Raw genomic sequence first — 20,872 nt, 5'->3', positions numbered from 1 at the left:
AAACCTTGACTGAGGGCCTGGGATCTGTGGGGGACTCCGGAGAACTGCCTCTGCACCTCCAGACATCAGGTTCTTGTCCTTAGGAGTGAGATAGTCCGGAGTTTGTCCACCACCCTGACAAAAGTCTCTTCTTCTCCCCACTCCTGCCAACTCTCAGAAAACCCTGTTTGAAACAGTCTGTGGTAGCCTCTAAGTCTTATCCACCTTACTCCTCCTAATCTCCACACACCGACTCTCCCACGGGCCCAGTCTAAAGCCTGCTGCCTTTTCCTTATTGTGCCTAGTCGGGCCTTCTGAGAGTCAGGATGTTGTGTTGTGACATACATGTATTAGGGTGACTCGGGGCAATTTAACCACCTGATGCCTCAGCTTCCCCCTTTTCTGAGAATGTTTACAGCTGCACCTTACCCTCGACAAGTTTATTTTTGAAGAAATTTTCAGTCAACACTACTCCAACACTATGGCTGACTGATGGTCTGAAAACAGCCCTTCTGTACTAGGATTTGGTAAAGCAAGACTCATAAAGGGCTCCTTAGTGGTCTCCAATATGGAATGAATACCCAGGATACAGCAGAGGGTCCCAAGAACATTCTTCAGAATCCGCCTCGCCGCCGCCCACCCACGTACTCACTAGATCTAGCCAAAGCCCAATGTCACCAGATTATGAAATGTTTTAGAGAAAGTTTTATGGTAAATCCAAAACCATGGGGCTTATCACCCTGGCAACATGAACACGGGCTGGGAACCTGGGAGAGCCCTCCACAACAGCAATAACAAAAACAACAACAACAAAAAGTCTGCATTTACACCCAAGGGTACTTGTTTATTTGTGTTCAACTTCAGCTTTTCTATCTTAACAAAAAAAAGGGAGGGGGAATTTTTTTTTTCAACAAAAACGAATGAAACAAGCAATTTAGAATCAGTGTCTTTGTCCATTATTAATCTTGAACCACATGGAGGAATTTGAGCTGGGCTTTGACTTTTTCTCTCCCAATCCTCTTGTCTTTTCCAACATCCTCATCCTTGTGGGACTTTTTTTTTTTTTTTTTTACATTGAATTGATAGGTGCACTGTCACTATAAGCAGAGACAGGTTTACTATGGAGAAGATGAAACCTGAGTTCACTGGTCTGGAACTCTACCAGTAGGTTAGGCTAGCTAACGAGTGAGCTCCAGAGAGCTTCCTACCTCTGCCTCCCCAGCACTGAGATTCAAGCATGAGCTATCACAGAAGATATCCTCAGGACCTCATGCTTGTGCTGCAAACCCTTTACCAGCTGAGCCATCTCCACGGCCTTTTATGCTATTTTATTGCAAGAGTCATTCTCTAAAAGCGGGAGGGTGAAGCTGGACCTGCCCTCGATCATAAATTGACCAGTAAACCCCGCCATCACATACTGGAAACGTGACCTTTCTGTTTGTTCTCAGTAGTGCCTGGCATTCAGTAGGTCCTAAACGAAAGCCAACTTCTCATTACATCCATGAACATGAGGGCACAAACATAGACTACATTACCGAGAACCCCACGTGACTCCAAAGGCTCTTCCTTGGTTGTCAACTTGACATATGTCAAAGAGGGAACTTCAGCTGAAGGACTGCCTCCATCAAATAGGGCTGCAGCATGTCTGTGGGGCCTTTTCTTGACTGCTGACTGAGGCCAAAGGGCCCAGCCCACTGCGGGTAGCACCATTCCAAGGCAGGAGGACATGGGCTGTATTAGAAAGACAGTTGGGCATATACCCTAAAGCAAGCAAGTAAGCAACATTCCTACGGGATTTCTGCTTCGCTCTCCTGCCCTGACGCCAACAACGATGGACGGTAGCCTGTAAGGTGAAACAACCCCTCTCCTTCCCAAGCTGCTTATGGACACACACAGAACAGAAACTAAACAAGAATGGATGGCATTTTATCGCTGGTCCTTATACAAACCACTTACTGTTCGGAGACGCATATGGTTTCTCTACTCCAGTAGTATCACCCATTAGCACCACAGAGCTTAAGTTAGGGAAAGTCAAGAAGAAATGTGACCTCGTTCACATTTTCACACTGTGCTCTTCTTGCCACATTCGTCTTCTCCTTCCTTACATCTCCTTACTTCTGGATTTTCCCAGGGTCCCCGTGAACTCTCACAGCCAAACCACTGTGGAACTCTGGCTGGAGTCTTACTCCACCATCCACGGATCACAACTGCTCTCGTCTGGATTTCTGGAGAGTCATTCTTACTTTAATTTGATTTATTTTATGTGTATGGATGTCTTCCCGGCAAATGTCTATTCACAACCTGCATGCATAGTGCTTATGAAAGCCAGAAGGGGGTGTTGGATCCCCAGGAACAGAAGGTACAGATAGTTGTGAGCTGTCGGATGAGTGCTAAGAATCCAACCCAAGTCCTTTGGAAGAGCATCCAGTGTTCTTAAACATGGAGATGTCTTCCCAGACCTGGCACTATTTTTTTTTTTTAAGAACAAATACAGCACGGTGAGACACTCTCAAATTTGCATGAATTCTAAACAGCCAGACACGTTTGTGGGACAGATATGTATGCAGAGATAACTCCACTCTTAGACACATCTCCTGGATTTCTCAGGATTTTAACTGTCCTTAATCCAATTATTTCACTCTGACACTTTCTCTCTTAGGAATAGTTAAGCATAGAGTCATCATAGCTCCAAAAGATACGACAGGAACAAGAGGCCAAGAGGTCCCATTACATCCACAGTCGGGAAACAGAAATGGAAATCTTATTTCTTTAAGATACAGCTGTACTAGCTCTTAGGGTAGCCAACCACCTTCTTAGACTACAGCACACAATTTCTCACGTATTGTTAGTGTGCAATTATGTGTGTGTTTATTTGGGTGTGTGTGTGTGTACACATGTACACGTTTAAAGAGACCAGTCTTTTCCTGAACCTAATTCAAACATTAGGCCAGGCTGATGGGCAGTGAACTCTAGGGAGCTGTTTGTCTATGAACTCCCGACACTGAAGTTACAGGCACATGCCTGGCCTTTACAGGGGAGTGGGGTAAGCATCTAAACTCGGGTTCTCATGCTTGAATGGCAAGCACTTTACTTACTAGTCACCTCCTTATCCCAGGGATTGATTCGTTGAACCCAATCACCAAGATGACATTTACTCCTGTATTGACAGGGGGAAAGCATGTACAGTATCAGTAGAAACAAGCAGAAGAACATGGATTCCCATCACCGAGCCTTTATTCTGTCAGATGGTTTATATACATGATTGTATCTAATTCATTTAATATCCCTTCGAGACAACCATTACTATTACTCTTCTACAAAGAAAGAAACGGAGGCACAGGGATACTAAACAATTAACCTACGGTCACACTATGACCAAATGGCCCAGGCAAGCACCACAGACTCGCCCCCCACCTCCCACCAGTTTCCAAAAGAGCATTTGAAATAGAGTTCGCAACAGCAACGGAAGAATAAAAGAAGAAATACAACATTTAGGTTGTAAATTATATCACAGGGAATCTTGTTAAAGTAAGTACTGACCATCCAATAGCTACTTGTCCCTCTAAAGAAAAACCAATTTTTATTTATTTGTTTTTTGCAGTTCAGTTGCCCTACTCCAGGACAAATTATAGCCTACATATATGCCGAATCTGGCCCGCCACATATTGTTGTAAAAAACAGCTGTACACCTGCATATCATCTACCAGCGATCCTGCTGTGGTGGCCAAGCTGAGTGGCTGGAGTGAAGGAGTCCCTTTTTTGTTACAGTCACCAAAGATAGGAAGCTGTTTAAGGAAAGATTTATTTATCCTGGCTCACAGTTTTAGAGTACACAGTCCACTGTGGTAGGAAATGCACAAGAATGAGAGAGGTCCGATGATCCCATTACATCCATGAACAGGAAGTGAGGCCCGGTCAGAAAAGCTCAAAGTACAGTCCCAGGAACCCACTTCCTCCATGAGGCTCTCCATCCTGAAGGCTCTGCAGTCTTCACAAGCAGTGCTTCCCAAACACATGAGCCCATGGGGGACAGCTCACATTCGCATTCCAATATTGAACAGTGAGTTCATGTTCACAGCAGGGCCCAAGCATGCTCTGTCTGGCTCTCCACAGAAAGGATTTACCATTTCACCTATACACTCTAGCCAACAACTTTCTTCCTTGGAACTTGTCCAAACCTCAGGTGCCTGTCACAATGTCCCACTGCTTAGTAGCTATTTCCTCTGAACTGAAACACCACACACTGGGGGAAAGCCCCTCAAGGTCTAGGAAGTATACAGAACTGCAAACCCCAGCAAGCTCCTAACATCTAGAGATTGACTAGACCTCTCCCCAAGGTTACACAAGTGGTAGCAACTGTCAGCTCTGCCTGCAAGTCATGCAAGAGCGCCAGGGATGCAGCTTTCATGCTTCTACTCAGGCTAGGCTTTCGGTGATGTACCTGTCTTTGAGTTACCTATGCCTGCCCCCTAACTCACTGGGTCATCAAGCTGGATTTGGGTGAGATGGTTTCCTTGATCTGGTGTTGGCCATGAGATATTTGCTCATGTCTGTCAGTGACGAGGTGAGTCCCATTGCACAGTAACAACTCCCCTAAAAGCGTCCAAAGATGGTCCTCCTCTCCAATTCCCCCTTCCTTGCTTTACTGTGGAAAACAACAGCAAAAAGAAAGGAAGGGAGGAAGGAAGGAAGGAAGGAAGGAAGGAAGGAAGGAAGGAAGGAAGGAAGGAAGGAAGACAAAAAATAAACTAAACTTTACCAATAGTAAAGGACACGGGTCTTCCTCATTCAGTGTGGTGGTTTTGATCTATATACACATCTACTTAACTCAGCATCCAATCTCATTAGAGAATATATCCATTGCCCCCAAAAGCCTATGCACCTCGTCTTTTAGCCATTCCCCATCTTCCTATGTCTAATCTCTGGTCCCATGCCACCATAGATCAGATTCTGCTGGGGTTTCCCCCCCTCATATATTACACCCTAACCAGTTTCTCCTCCCTCCTCTCCTCCCACTCCATCCCCCCATCCTTCCCCACCCACCCACTCCTCCTCACTGTCCCCTCAGAAAAAGGCGAGCCTCCCAGGGCTATCAGCCAAACAAGGCATGTCAAGGTGCAATAAGACTAGGCACCTGCCCTCATAATAAGGCTGAGCAGGCAGATGGACCAGAGACAGTCCCTGCTCCTGCTGTTAGGAGTTCCACAAGAAGACCAAATTGCACAACTGTAACATATATGCAGAGAGCCTAGATGAGCCCCATGCAGGCTCCCTGATTTAGACCCTGTTCTTAACATAACTGGAATTACACATTATGGCTCCATTTATACCTGACTTCTTTCATGCCACATAATGTTTCAAGATTTGCCAGTGCCATTATGTGTCAGTAGTCTTTCACTGCAGTGTACTATTCCATTGGACTACTACGTAGGAATGTGTTTGTGCATTTTCCTGCCATCTACACGGTGCCCAGTTTGAGACTACTGTGAATAAAATCCATATAACTGTCTCTTGGGCAAATACCTAGAAATATGATTGCTGAGTCACGGGAAAGATAAATGCTCAACTTGACAAGAAGCTGCTGATCCATTTTGCAAAGTACTCAGATCATTTCGACTCCCAAGGCAAAAAAAGGACCATTTTAGCTCTATCCATCCATGCTAATGCTGGTCATCAGATCTTCTACATTTCGTGCTCCATATCGTGGGTGGGAAATGGTGTCTCCACTAGTTACTTTTCTCATTGCTGAGACAAAAGACAAAAGCAACATAAGGAAGGAAGGGTTTCTTTAGGTTCACAGCATAGTGGAGAACGCATGAATTGTTCCCCCACACACACCCCGAGGTGACTGACCATGTTGGACCCACAGTCAGAATGTTGGTGTTCAGCTCACCCTCTCCATTTTGGCCTACGATCCAATGGGATGGCACTGCCCCTGCCCCCTGTTAGGATGTGTCTTCCCACTTCAGTGAGCAAGCCTTGGACACTTGTTCTCAGCCATGCCCGGAGGCTTGTCACCAAGGGGATCCTGTCAAGTTGATAATATAAACCTTTACAGTATTTTCTGTTTCCTTGGCATTGCCAGCCCTTCCTTCCTCATTACCCCCAAGGAGCTCCCTTGCAACTGCTGAGCGTTCAGAACTCAAGGGATGTCAGAGGTGATGACCACCCTCCAGTATATGTATTATTTTGGAGCCTGGATGCTTACTCTTTTTCTTAGTAGGGAAATGGCTTTAGATGTCCATTTTTTCCCCTGACTTCTCATTTTTGCAGCTGCCTCGGTGATGTCTCAGTCCAGCTAGCCCTGGATGGGGACACGCCAAGATCTGTGAGGGAGTAAGTTGCAATGTCTTTCCAGGTCCAGCTGGAGATAAACAGAAAAGGGACTCCAGAAATGTCTAATCTGTGTCTTGGGACCACTTATGACAACTTGGGAGGTGGAGATGCCAAAGGATAAAACAGTAAAACTGTAAAGTCAAGCAAACAGCTGAGCTTGGAGGTAGCATTTGTACAAATGCATCTTTATCCCTGGGCCTATGCGCTGCTAAATATACAGCTATGCAGATAAGGGGTCTTGTAAAAAGACTTTTGTGTACCTGGACACTTTAAGCAAAGGTAGGGGGTCTCTTCCTTGTAGGCAGAGATAAGAACAGCTGCTGCTTCTCTCCTTGATTCCCCAAATCAAAGATGGAGGAAAGTACCCCAGTGCCCATCTCCCTCACACTGCGTTCATGGATCTCAGAATGACCATGCTTCAGTCTGTGCCTCCCCAGACCACGGAAGTATCACCCACCACCTCAAGCCAGTTTTCCAAGTCTCTGAAATTTCAAAAGCCTGCAGCAAACATGAGGAAACGTGGAACCTCTCTGAGCGATTTCATCACCCAGCTGGCCCCTGCCTGAACCCTGGCCTCCATGGAGAATTCTGGAAATCCAGTATTCGCTCCACCTGCAGCTGTTTTCTGGGATTTCAGCAAAGAATGACAAAGCATTGTGAACTCACCCCACACCCTAATGCCCCCGCCTCTTCACCCTCTCTTTCTATCAGGACGCTTGGGCCTCTGAACTTCATTTCTATTGTCTCATCATTTTGATCCAACCTTAGCATGAGTGGATCACTGTCCGAATAACGTCTGCCCATCATGCTAGACTCCAAAATGGAGATGGCAAGGAAGTTATCTGAAACAACAGCAAAGACAGATCTGAAATTAACCATGAGCAGGAGCCAATCAATGGACTTGGGGCCAAATGGCGTTCAGCTACCCAGATAGAGATCAGCTATTAATCAAACTTTTCCCATACTCTAGTTGGTGTAGCCACATTGCCTAAGAGTCCATATGACTATATATGTTCCCTGCTTGTGTCCCATGTCACAGACTCAAAGCAGGAAACTTATAGTGCAAAGGTAAATAAGACCCCAGGCATAGAGGGAGGCAGTGTGGTGTCTAGTATGTTAACAAAAGCTGGAAATTTCTGTTTCTGGATTAGAGAGATTAGAATCAAGAATTCCCTAGGTTGGGGCTGGAGGGATGGCTCAGTGGTTCAGAGAACTGACTGGTCTTCCTAAGGACCCAGGATCAACTCCCAGCACTCACATGGCAGCTCACAAGTAGCTGTAATTCCAGTTCCAGGGGATCCAACACCCTTTTCTGGCTTCTTTGGGCACCATACATACATGGTGCATAAACATACACACAGCCAAAAACATAAACATATACATAAAATACAAATAAATATATCTTTTAAAAAAGACTTTCCTGGGTATTGTCAAGGCATGGATTACTTTTTTTTTTTTTAATAAACAGAAAATTACTTAAGGGCCAAAGAGCTGGCTCAGTTCATAAGGACAGTTGCAGCCGCGTCTAATGAGGGATCTGAGTTTAATTCCCAGCCCAATATGGTATGAAAGGAGAAAACAGACTCTTGAAAGTTGTTTTCTATCCTTCACACTTGTACATGGCACACGTGCATGCACACACACACACACACACACACACACATACACACGTGAATGCAAAAACAAGATTATCTGAAGCAAGCTCAACATTCTGATGTGTAGAGTCATCTAGCATTTAATTAGCAGCCAGTTGATTCGACATAACAAGGCTGCAGTGTGTGCCTGCCTCTGAGATTTAATTGAAATTATAATTATTATTATTATCTCTCAAGCACTGATAGTGGGAACTAGGTTAGAGAATAGCAAATATTTTACTTTCCCAGAAACTTCTCGCCTCTCCCGATAGGCTATCTGTACTCCCCTTTCTCTCAAGTCGCTCCTTTTTCATTCCTGACTTCTCAGTGCTATCCAGCCCAAAAGTCCCCCTGGAAAAGTGTCTAGTTGTTGCTGAAAGGCAGCCAGCGACCATGACTACAGGTCTTTTCTGCTTACTCAGGGCATCCTCCCGGTCAGTTGTCGACAAATGGCGTATTAACCTGCTGTTGCCTTTACATGCCAGGAACTCAACAAAAGACAGGTTCCAACGAAGTCAGGGGATTTATGAGAGATTCAAGGGAAGAGCCGTGCACCACACAGGCAGCCAAACACCAGCGGAGCTTGTGGACTGGGGACTACCTGCCAATCTTCACTGCATACTGAAAGATCCTTCCATTCCCTGTAGACCTTCTGCCTTGGAGAGCGGCAATGAGGAAAAGGGCTGGTGGGGTGGGTGGCAGCCCACAAAGGACTCTGGTTTGAGCAGCAACCCCCAACCCCTGACTCTGAGCAGAGCCCTAATAGAGTGCAAAGCCCCTTGAGTGTGGATCCATCCCAAAAGCTGCTGCTTCTTTGCCACAGCTGCTTCCATTTTTTATAACGATTTTCTGCCTTTCAATTTTGGGGCCAAGAAGAAGCTCAGGGGGCCCATCTGTTCCTCTCTTCCCGTTTCTCTGTTCCTAGCAGCATATCATACTCATGCTCACATGCACGCACACACACCACAGAGGACCACCAAAACGCCTTGGATGGCGATGGAGGTCAAGCCCAGAAGTGAGCATCATTCCCTCAGCAGCACATTCCAAGATGCTGGAAGAAGAGGCTACCCAGAACAAGATGGCATCCTCAGCTTTCAAAGGCGAACATCCGGCCCAGAAGCAAACCTTCCCCCTGAAAGTCTGGGGTCTCCTCCTTAGAGGAATTGTTGCTTCGTTTTGAATTAGGGCAAACTTTCCAATGAACACAAAAGAAGTATTGGGGTGCGGCTCAGTTTGTAGAGCGTATGCCTAGATGCAGAAAGCACTGGGTTCCTACACTCCATTCTCGGTGCCACTGGAGGATCGTAAGTTCAAGGTCATCCTAGGCTACATCTCAAGGTCAAGGCCAGCCTGGGCTATGTGCTAACCTGCTAAACAAACAAACAGAAACAAAACAACAAAAGAAAAAAGAGCGCTATAAAAGCCTGTTCTGATCCCCAAGACCCCAACTTGGAGGATATTGCTACATAGAGAACCTAAATCTAACTTTTTGCCTTGTTTTTTTTTTTCTTTCCCTCCTGAGTCCTGTCCCTCTTCAGTGTCTGTCCCAAGTTTCCCATCTAGAAAGAGCAGACACCACTATACTGAGTTGGTTTTGGTTTTGCCCAAGTACTAGTCTGGCTTTTGGAAGCTGCTTTTCAAGTCCCAGAAGTAATCAGAAAACCCTGACTGTGAACCTGGGTACCAGTGGGACCCTGCTTCTGGGAAATGGCAATTTCCAGTTTGAAAACCTCGCCAGGTGCAGAAACCAAAAGGGTGCCACCTTACATTTTTATTCTTATTTTTCCATTGGTGAGCACACTTAATTCGCTGCTACAAGTAGAGACCAGACCCTGCAAACCATGGCCCAAATTTAAATAACTGAAGCCGCCTCCTGATGGAACATGGGAGTCAGACGCAGGCTGCAGATCCCAGGACACCACCAGTGGGTGGAAGGGAGAGGTACTGGTCACACCCATTCAAGGTGCCAGCTATGTCAGACTAGAAGCGTGGTTCCCCAAGCTTGTAGCAGGGCCAAGGGGAGTCACAAAGGCTGAAGAAGGAAGGTGGTCTCTTCACCTCATTTCCCAACAAGGTCACTTGAAAAGAACAAGGCGGAATGTCTGAAGTCCCATAAGGGACCGAGGAAGAGGCTGCCCCTGCCGCCCTCATTTCCCTACCAGGCTGTTCTAACAGCGTTCCCAGGGGTCAAGTCAGGCCCTACTGCCCAATCGCCTCCCAGGGTGCCAGAAGGCGAATTCTGAGGAGCAGCCCCGACAGACTCCCCACCCCCACCCCCAAAGCTTTACTAGTCCTTCATTATTTGCATAAGAAAACACAGACCCGCCCACACCTCCCCCTCCCACCTTGCCCTTTCGCCATTCCCCTGCCCACAGATCCCTCTCACTGCCCGGAGTTTGCACCGGTATCAAGTTCTTGTTGCAACCGGGCAACTCTGTCTTTCCCCACTGTTCTTGCCCTCAGAATGCCGCAGCTCCTTCACAGGTGGATTGTGACTTGTCTCCTGCAGGCTCGTGTGTTTGTGCCGTGGGTCTTCAGTAGCTGGTATTGTCTTAGGAGCTCGGGAAGCTTTAAGGGGTAATTTCCAGAGCTGCAGTAGATGGCTTAGAGGTTAAGAGTAAGGCAAAGGATACCATCAATTGAGGGGGGAAAAAAGGCAGCCTACAGGATGGAAAAAGGTCTTCACCAACCCCACATCTTACAAAGGGGCTGATTTCCAAAATATATAAATAACTCAAGAAATTAGATATTAAAAAAAATCCAGTTAAAAAATGGGGCACAGATCTAAACAGAGAATTCTCAACAGAGGACTCTCAAAGGGCCAAGAAACATTTAAAGAGATGCTCAACATCCTTAGTCACCAGGGAAATGCAAGTCTAGAAGACTCTGAGACTCTACCTTACATCTATCAGAGTGGCCAAGATCAAAAACACAAGTGACAGCTCCTGCTGGCAAGGGTGTGGAGCAAGGAAAACACTCCCCCACTGCTGGTGGGAGTGCCAACTTGTACAGCCACTTTGGAAATCAATATGGTAGTTTTTCAGATAATTGGAAATTGATCTACCTCAAGACCCAGTTATACCACTCTTGGGCATATACCTGAAGGATGTTCAATCATATCACAAGGACACTTACTCAACTATGTTCATAACAGCTCTATTTATAATAGCCAGAAACTGGAAACAACCTAGATAAAAGTCCCTCAACCTAAGAATGGATAAAGAAAATGTGGTACATTTACACAATGGAATATTACTCAGCTGTTAAAAAAAACAATGACATCATGGAATTTGAAGGCAAATGAATGGAACTAGGGGGAAAAAAATCATCCTGAGTGAGATAACCCTGACTCAGAAAGACAAACATGGTATGTACTTACTTACTAGTAGATATTAGCTGTAAAGTAAAGGAGGACCATTCTACAATCCACAGACCCAGACAGGCTAGGTTAACACAGAGGGCTCAAGGGGGGAAGCTCGGATCTCCCCGGGGAAGGGAAAATAGAAGAGATTTCATGGGTGGATTGGGGTGGGTGGGAAAGGGAATAGGAGGGATGGAATCAGAGAGTTGGAGAGGGAAAGGCCTGAAAACTACGACTATGACTAGCATTTCAGGATTAAGTAGAAACCTTGTATGAGGGAAACACCCAGGAATCCACAAGGATGACCCCCAGCTAAGACACCTAGCATTAGCTGATACACAGCCTGAGCTGGCCATCTCCTATGACCAGGCAAGACTTCTAGTAGAGAGACTGGGACACCAACTGAGCCACGTAACTGCACTGGGATGTGCTGAGGTAGGGGTGGCACAGAAATTAGGAGAGTGGGTAACCAATGACTGGTCCAGCCTGAGACCCATGCCCCAAGAATGAGCCCATCCTTAACACTGTCGGGAGTGCCAAGTCCCAGAGGCTGGATGGTGCAGAGACCTAGGATAGAACCAAGCATTACAGAAGGGGGGAAGTTAATGTAATCTGATGCCTGCAACATTCTGCTATACTCATAGATTGGTACCTAGTCCAGTTGTCGTTGTTAGAGAGGATTCATCTAGCAACTGATGGAAACAGATGTAGAGACCCATAGTCAAACATTAGGCCAAGCTCAGGGAATCCTGCTAAAGAGAGGGAGGAAGGATTGTAGGAGCCAGAAGGGTCAAGGATATCACAAGAAAACCCACCGAATAGAGTAACCCAGGCTCAAAGGGGCTCACAGAGACTGAACCAACAACTAGTGAACCTGCATGGGACTGACCTAGGCCCTAAGCATGTATGGGACAGTTGTGTAGTTTGGTCCTCTTGTGAGACTCCTAACAGTGAGAGCAGGGGCTGTCTCTGACTCTTTTGCTGGCTTTCGAGACCCTATTCCTCATACTGGGTCACCCTGCCCAGCCTTCATACAAAGGCTGGTGCTTAGTTTTACTGTAACTTGATATGCCAGGTTTTGTTGATTTCCATTGGAGGTCTACCCTTTTCTGAGCAGAAACAGGGCAGGGGGAGTGGATGGGGGGTGGAGAGGGGAATGACTGGGAGGAGAGGAGGGAGGGAAACTGCGGTTAGGAATATATATATATATATATATATATAGCCATATATATATATATATATTTATATACAGTACACACACACACGACTGTTGCCTGCTCTTCCAGAGGACCTGGGTTCAATTCCCAGCAGCCACACGGTGGCTCACAACTGTCTGTAACCTGGCACGCATGTAGTAAACAAGCACACATGCAGACAAAACAACGATACACACAACATGAGTGAAAAAATGTTCACGAACAGTCAGTTTCCTAAAGGACTGCTATCTACAAACTCACAGAGATTGTGGCGACACACACAAGACCTGCATAGGTTTCAGCAGACAAAACCCCAGCATGGAGGAGGGGAAGCAGACACAGAGGCCGGTCCCTAAGTGAGGATCTGCTTGCCGCTGACATCTGCAGGGAAGGGAGGCTCATTTTCTCCAATGTATCACTAGGTAAATCAGCCACTCTCCAGGGCAGACCCCAAGGCCAAGCTGGGAAGTGGCTGAGGCAGAAGGTAAGCACGCTTGTTGCTTGTTGCGGAAGGCTGAGCTGCAAACTTTCCACCTGTGTGTGGTGACTCACGCCTATAACCCCAGCACTTCCTGAGTCAGGGATGATTGCCAGGAGTTCCAGGCTAGCCTAAACTACATAATGAGTTCTGGGCAAGACTGGGCTACAGAGACAGAACTTGCCTAAGACGAGACGCAGGAATAATCACACTCAGGGCATGGGAGTCCTGCAAAGGCAAAATGTAAAACCACATCATACCTTGGACCTGCATCTCCTTAGCAACTCGTGCTGTGCCCTTAGCTACTGTAATCCTTGCTTAGGCCTGGGAAGTTTGGGCCTGCTAGCTGCTCTTGATGGTCACAGATGAGGAAGCAGCTGCCAGGCTTCTGGACAGAGGGCCACAGCTTCCATCACTGTCAACAGGGGCTTGTCCCAAAGGGCTGGAGATGTAGCTCAGTTGGCACAGGGCTTGCCTAGCATCCACAAAGCCTGGGTACCATCCCCAGCACCCTCGTGGTAATGGTGTATGTCTGTTTTCTGTAATGTCAGCACTCTAGAGATGGAGGCAGGAGCAGCGAGTTCAAGGTCATCTTCAACTACGTAAGGAGTTCAAGGCCCATCTGAGATACATGAAACCTTGTCTCAAAAATAAAATACCAAGGGAATATGTTGTTGTTGTGTTTGTTTTTTGTTTGTTTGTTTGTTATTGTTTGGGGTTTTTTTTTTTGCTTTTTTTGTTTTTGGTTTTTGAGACAGGATTTCTCTGTACTTTTAAAGCCTGACTAAAACTAGCTCTTGTAGACCAGGCTGGCCTCAAACTCACAGAGACCCGCCTGCCTCTGCCTCCTGAGTGCTGGGTTTAAAGGCATGTGCCACTATTGCTTGGCAGGAATATATTCTTAAATGTTCCTTTTTCCTTCTTTTGAAAAAATAACTCTTTCGAAGGATACTGCATCTGTCCAGGGTGACAGATTGGGTCTTTCCCCTCCACCAATGAGTAACACTAGTACATTATGACTCTCTGGGGTCAAAGACCAAAGAGGAACCGACCCACTCGCTCAATCACAATGAGTTGATTCTCTTACCTTTTATTATTAGAACAAAAAAGTTAGAAGCACATAAATGTATATGTGGTTCATGTATATAATCCAAGCATTTGGGAGGTGGAGACAGGAAGATCGGGAGTTCAAGGCCATCCTAGACTACAGAGAAGTTATCTTCTGCTACAGAGAAGTTTACACTGGTGTCCAGCTATGCCGCCTGGACCATCTCAGCCTCCGTACATAGAATACACACAAGTCTTAAATGCTTTAAGAGTTTTAATGTAAGTGTCTTCTACTGACATTAGACTTGTGAGACCTAGTGAGTATTCAAAGTCAGACCCTGGGAGCCAAGAGAAGGGTGTCTGCTATAGACGGAAGAAACACAAATTAAAACACATAAGGGAAGGTTGCCGTCCTTCTGGCATATAGACACACCATGCCATAACCCCCAGCTTTGAGCCTACACCCAGTGGATGTAAACACTTGAGAACAGGTAGATGGTATGTTAGAGGGAGGAGTACGCCATGGGAGATGCTAACTTATACCTTGCTTAGTTTTGCTCTCTCTCTCTCTCTCTCTCTCTCTCTCTCTCTCTCTCTCTCTCTCTCTCTCTCGACTTGGGGTCTGCAAACCCCTCCTTCATGAGCTTTTATTTCCACCAAAGAGGTTATTATCCTGAGTCACCAGGGTCCTGAGCTCCTTATCAACCTCACTGGTCTCACGCCATAAATTTCAAGCTGCTATTAATGCGGCCAGACAGATTTTTTTTAAAGACTCCCCCTCCCATAGACTGCATACAATTAACCATCTCCTGTCAGCTGGAAAATCAGCTCAATAGCCATTCAAGTTCACGTCCAAACGCCTTTGCATTAAGGAAACTGAGTAAGCTTCCTGACTCTTGGGACTAGCTTCTCTCAGAGGCTCAGGAGAGAGAAGGAAGTCTAAGCAGAGAGCTGGAGCTGGCTAGATAAAGGGAAATGTCTGGGAATCTGTCGCATGAAAACACAGGTTACAAAGCATGGAGGCCACCAGGCTTTTCGCTCAAAAGCTCTTTATTGCACCAGCCGCAGTACTAAGCTGTGCGCTCTGTTCTGCCTGCCACTCTACTCGGTCTCTGCAGAGTTGTGCGCAGGTGTGTGCCCACCTGGAGCAGACAGTGAAGGGGCCAAGCGGATATCTCTGTGGGTGACTGAGGGCGCCAGCATGAATGGCGGTCTGGGCGGTCTGCAGATCTTTCTTGGGGACAAAGCAGAAGAAATATCAGCACGTAGCAATAGCTTCTCAGACTTGGTCTTGGCACCGTGGCCGTCAGCTCAGGGGAAACGCATCCCAACCAAGCATCCTGAGAGCAATGCCAAGGGCAAAGGCATGGATCATCCCAAGGGAGGATGGGGCCAGATTAGTGAATAGTCAGAGCTGGACTCTGTGAGCCGAGACAATGGAGGTCTAATATACATAACCGACTAATAGGGTGTCCTCGGACGATCTCACTTCACCTCTCACTGCTGACGGGAGCTCTCACGTGATAGTCCACCTTCTGTCTCACTCACACTTCAAGACCCGTCCATTCTTTTCCTCTACCCTCCAAACCCTGGCATTTCCTCATTGCCTCCCTCCTCCTCTGTCTCTCCCCCTCCTCTTCTTTCTCCCTCTTCATCCCCTAAGCTCTTGGGTCTGTTTTTGCTACTGTCTTCCTCTCCCTCTGGAATGCTTGGGTCAGAGCCTGCATATCCCAGCTTGATGGAGATTCTAACCATACCCTCCTTCAGGGAACCATGCACTGTTCTCTCGATCTTACTGTAGAACCTTGAGAACTGTTCCTCTGAGTTTCAATCGTTGGACTCCTCTCCTCCGTTTATTAGATTGTGTGTTCTCTGAAGGTGAGCCATGTTCATTTCATCCTGATTTAGAATGAAGAGAGCATTGTAGTGTGGAGCTCGGCGGGCAGGCCTGCTTTTCGTCCCGCCCGGCTCCCTCTTGGTTAGCTTTACCTGAAATAATTACATGGAAACTGTATTCTTTTAAATACTGCCTGGCCCATTATTTTCAGCCTCTTACTCACATCTTGCTTTAACCCATTTCTAATAATCTGTGTAGCACCACAAAGTGGTGCCTTACCGGGAAGTTTCTAGCGTACATCCATCTTGAGCTGGAGCTTCATTGCGTCTGGCTTCTCTCTCAGGAGAGGCACGGCGGTCTGTCTAACTTAGGAGAAGCGTAGCATCTTACTGATCCTTCTACCTCACTTCCTCTTCCTGTTCTGTCTACTCCACCCACCTAAGGGGCGGTCTATCAAATGGGCCAGGCAGTTTCTTTATTAGCCAATGAAATCAACTCAAACAGAAGACTCTCCCACATCAGAGCATCACCTTAAACCTGCACGGTGCACAGCACAAATGCTAACCTGCTCAGGAGGACACGGCTGTGCAGTCCTGCAAACAGGGTAACATTGGTTAGACAGCTCCATGTGCACAGACTTTGTCAACAGAGCCAAGACCAATACCACCTTGTTTCTTGTTTCACCCCAAGTCCTTATTTTTTATTATTATGGTGGAAGGTCCTCCACTTCTCCAGTTAGAACCACAGACGCCCTCAACTCTCTGTCTGTCCCTCTTCTGCTCATTCAGTCACTGTGACTTCATGTTTCCCTCCGTACATTTCTCTCCTCTCCAGTCAGAAAGTCCTCCTCCTGTTTTACTGCCAGAGCATCCGTCACCGGTTCTGATTTCACACTCTTTCGCTGTGCTTTGAATGTTACCTAAAGAACAATCCTCCTAAAACAATTCTGGTTACTCTGATCTCCAGTGAAAATATTTCAAAGGCTCTCTACCACCACGGCCAACATTTACACAGCAAAATACAATCTTGGGCTTGGAGAGATGGCTCAGTGGTTAAAGGACTGGCCACAAGAGTGTCAGATCTCAAAATAAGACCACATTATTGCAGAGTGGGCCTAGCAACCCACCTGTAATTGCAGTTTCTGAACGTGAAGTCAAGGAATTCCTGGAGCAAGCTGGCTAAGAAACTAATCAGTCTGGTTTGGTTGAAAAGCCCCGTTTCAAGGAACAAGGCTGAAGCGGTATGCAGCATAATTCTGGATATCAGTCTCCAGACTCCACAGGTATGCATGTATTATGAACAAAAGTGTGCCCACGCATATGTGAACACACACAGACTGATGGGGGATCTGATCTTTGTTGCTCCAGTCTTGGATTTCTCTGGGGGAATTTCTCTGCCTGGGCTAAACCACTTTATATCTTGATTAAACCAATCCCAGGAAACAGGCCGCTCCTTGCCGATTCTCTGGGGTGCATGTGAGTAAGTGAGTGCTCTCTGTTGATCCACCAAACTCCCCTCCTACCCATCCTACCAACTCCTGTGAGTCACTTGGGAAGCCTGCCTCCTAAGTCACTCAACTTCAGTTCAGCCCCCAGAGCTCTTAGCTGCCTCTTCTTTTGGTCATGAATGCATTGCACCCCAGGCTCTGGTATCATGTCCCTCCCTCCCAGGAAGCCACACTGGAGCCTTCAGTGGTGATATTGCATCACCTTTGCTTCTATAGCAAAGAATAGCATCACTTTTGGGTCACCTTTGTAAATGTCGTAGGGGTGACCAAAAGCATAGATGGTGTGGTGCTAATTGCTCAAGTTAACATTTCTTCTAAAGATGCAGAAAGAAAAAGTAATGCCTCAAGAGGGACAGGGACTCTTGTCCTTCTGGTTAATCCTGGCATGACTTTGTAGACCCACCAACTTCTCTGTGCCTAGGTCAGGGGCTTGTTTATCTTATTCATTAGTGACATATTTGTGTGTGTGTGTGTGTGTGTGTGTGTGTGTGTGTGTGTGTATACCTGTGGGGTGAGGGGGGTGGGGGATGTATATGTGCACAGGTACTGTTGGCAGCCAGAAAAGGTGATCAGATCCCCTGGAGTTAGAATTCCAAACCTCTGTCAGTTGCCATGTGGGTGCTGGGAACCAAACTCTGCTTACCGGGAAGAGTAGTAAACACTCTTAAACCACTCAACCAACTCTCCAGCCCAACGTGTGCCACTTTAACCAGATCCAAAATGCATAGATGTGGAAAGCCAGAAAGTAAAAAGTTAAATGAAGCAGACCATGCTAAAATTCTGATTAAGCAACATTTCCTTCCTTCTCTCTTTAGCTTCCTCCCTCTCTCCTTTCTTCCTCCCTTCCTTACTTTAACCCTCTCTTTCTTCCCCCTCCTCAGCTTCCATCCCTCTATCCTCCCTCTCTTCCCCTCCCTCTCATCCTTCTGTCTCCCTCCCTCTGTCCCTTCCTGCCTAGTGTTTAGATCACAGGCAAGAAACAGCATATCTAGCAAGACAGAATAGTGAACTCTCTAAAAACTAAGAGCCATGGTGAGATTGCAAAGAATTCCATTTCCTTTTCTTTGCCTGGAAACTGTCCATCGATTTTAGGGGGCGGGGATCATGGTGGACCGAAAGGCAGCAGGATACAGGCAGCTCTTATGCTCCTGTGGGGAATCTGCACAAGCGCGGATTCTAACCTTCTCCCTGATATCCCTCACCCTGTTCTGTGAGCAGATCTAATACAGCCTTGATCAAAACGGGGCCTGGGGTGCATCTGGATTTTGCCACCTCTGTTGCCTCACTCTCCGGATCTTTCTTCACCATGACTGCTCTGGGAACCACCTTCCCTCCCACTCACAGCCCAGCTGCACAGAAACAAATGGGACACACACTGCCGCAAAGAAGGACAAGGAGGTGAGGGGCAGGGTCTGGGGAGACGAAAGAGAGCCAACAGCTGTACAGTCTGGAGGCAATTAGACCTTCTGTCTGCAAATTGGAATCAAAGTTATTATTTATACTGTGCAGCTCGCTGTTGACTGAGGCTGTATCAAAGCCTCGCTAATTTACAACAGGGCTCCCAGAGAACAGTCAAAAAATGCACCCTATGTCTCCCCATGTTTCACACAACAAGGTGGTGAATGAAGGCCTAGGAAGCCGTGTGTTTTCAAAGTAGAAATGACATGGACGGTTAGTAACAAGTCATAAAAGCGAGAGTCCGTACTCTTAGCTAGTTTCTAACTGAAGGCAAATATTCTGGTTTCCGCAAAAGCCTTAACCCTGTCTGAGGTTCTTGCTCACCTCCATCTTGGTGGAACTGACCTGAAAAGCTAAAATTCCCATGGCTTCATTTCTTGCCTGATGAAGCTCGTGTGGCTCCATTTATAAAAAATGTCACTCACAAAATTTGTGGGTATGTTCAATCACGCACACAGGCCCTCGTAAGCATATGCACAGAGAGGGCAGAGGTCAACCTTGTGTGTCATCTCTAAGGGGCCATCCATCTTGTTTTTTGATACAGTCTCTCATTAGCCAGGGGATCAGAGAGAGATTCAGCTAGACTGGCCTGCTAGCAAATCCCAGGGATCCTCCCGCCTCTGCCTCCCCAGCACTGGGATTAGAGGTTCACCATCCCATCCAGCTTTTGGTGTTGGTGCTCCAGACCCAAACAAAGCACTGAGCCAGGTCCCCAGCCTCACTTTTGGTCCCTGGCTACCAGCTCCTCAGATGACTTGACATTTTGGTCATTTGGTAAACACATTTAACCAGCATCTGTTTTACGACTTCCAGTAGGTTGCTTTGATTAAAGCATCCTATAGGTGAACTGGGTGTAGTACCACATTGCTGTAATCCACCAACACAGAATGGTAGAGGCCAGAGGACCTGAAGGTCAAAGTCATCTTCCTCCCAGAGCAAACTGCAGGCCAGACCCTGAAGTAAGGCAAGTAGAGGTCAAATGATCATCTCCTGGACATCTATCTACCCATATATTGATGCCAGCCTACCAAAGGATACCTGCAAAAAAATAAAGAAATAAATTAAATCTAAGAGCTATTTGAAACAGGAGGGCAGTGGCATTCCCACTCCCCTCAGCATCTCCATATTGCCTCAGGGATCCTGTTAAATGGCCAAGTGTTGGCATTCTACTGTAGTACTGTTGGGTTGCCAGGCTTCGCCAGCTCTTCTAATGAAGGTCTTGGAAAATTTCTGTTCTGAAATGCCAAATGACAGCCTGGGTAAGGTGGTATTTCTATTTGTCCAAGTTAAGCAAGAGGGTTTTGTTTGTTTTGTGTATGTCGCTTTGTTTTTGTTATTTATGTCTTATTTTGCTCTCCCGTTTTTGAGTCAGGATCTCACTGTATAGACCACAGCGCCAGGGAACTTACCCTTGCTGGCTTTGAACTAGTCTTGTGCCTCTGCTTCCAGGGATAAGATTATTGGCAAGAGCTACTACACCTGGCTAAGGAACTTTTTATTTTGTCTGGCTTTTTTTTTTTTTTAATGTGTGTGGGGAGGGGAAATGTAGCTGCAGTATCCGGTACCCTTCCTTCCAGCCCAGAGGTAGGTAGGTCATGAGCTTTGCTCGTGAGGTGATCTGGAGCCACTGAAAAGCGAAGATAAAGAAACTCAAGAAGTTCTTTAATGAAGCAACTTTTCCACTCTGCCAATAGAATCTTATTCTGGGGGAGAAAGAACACTCCATACCCAGAGACACATTTGAAATAAGCCTTGGGGAACTTACAGCAATCGGTAACAAAGACAGTCCCTTCCTCTGGGCACTATGGGCTTGAGCATCCAGTCCTGTGGGATGAGAGCTTGCATCTTTCAACACCAGCATGGGGGGGGGGGGCGCTGGTGGCAAAGGCAGAAGGGAGCTGCTCATTGGCATCTGTCACCTGAACTGAAATGGCCACTGAAGACAGAGCTTCTCAACCTTCCTAATGCTGTGACTCTTTAACACAGCTCTTCATGTTGCGGTGACCCCCAACCATAAAACTGTTTTTGTTGCTACTTCA

The sequence above is a fragment of the Arvicola amphibius genome, chromosome 4, assembly GCF_903992535.2.
Source record: "Arvicola amphibius chromosome 4, mArvAmp1.2, whole genome shotgun sequence".
In the NCBI taxonomy this organism is placed as follows: Eukaryota; Metazoa; Chordata; class Mammalia; order Rodentia; family Cricetidae; genus Arvicola; species Arvicola amphibius.
This window is presented reverse-complemented; position numbering follows the sequence as displayed.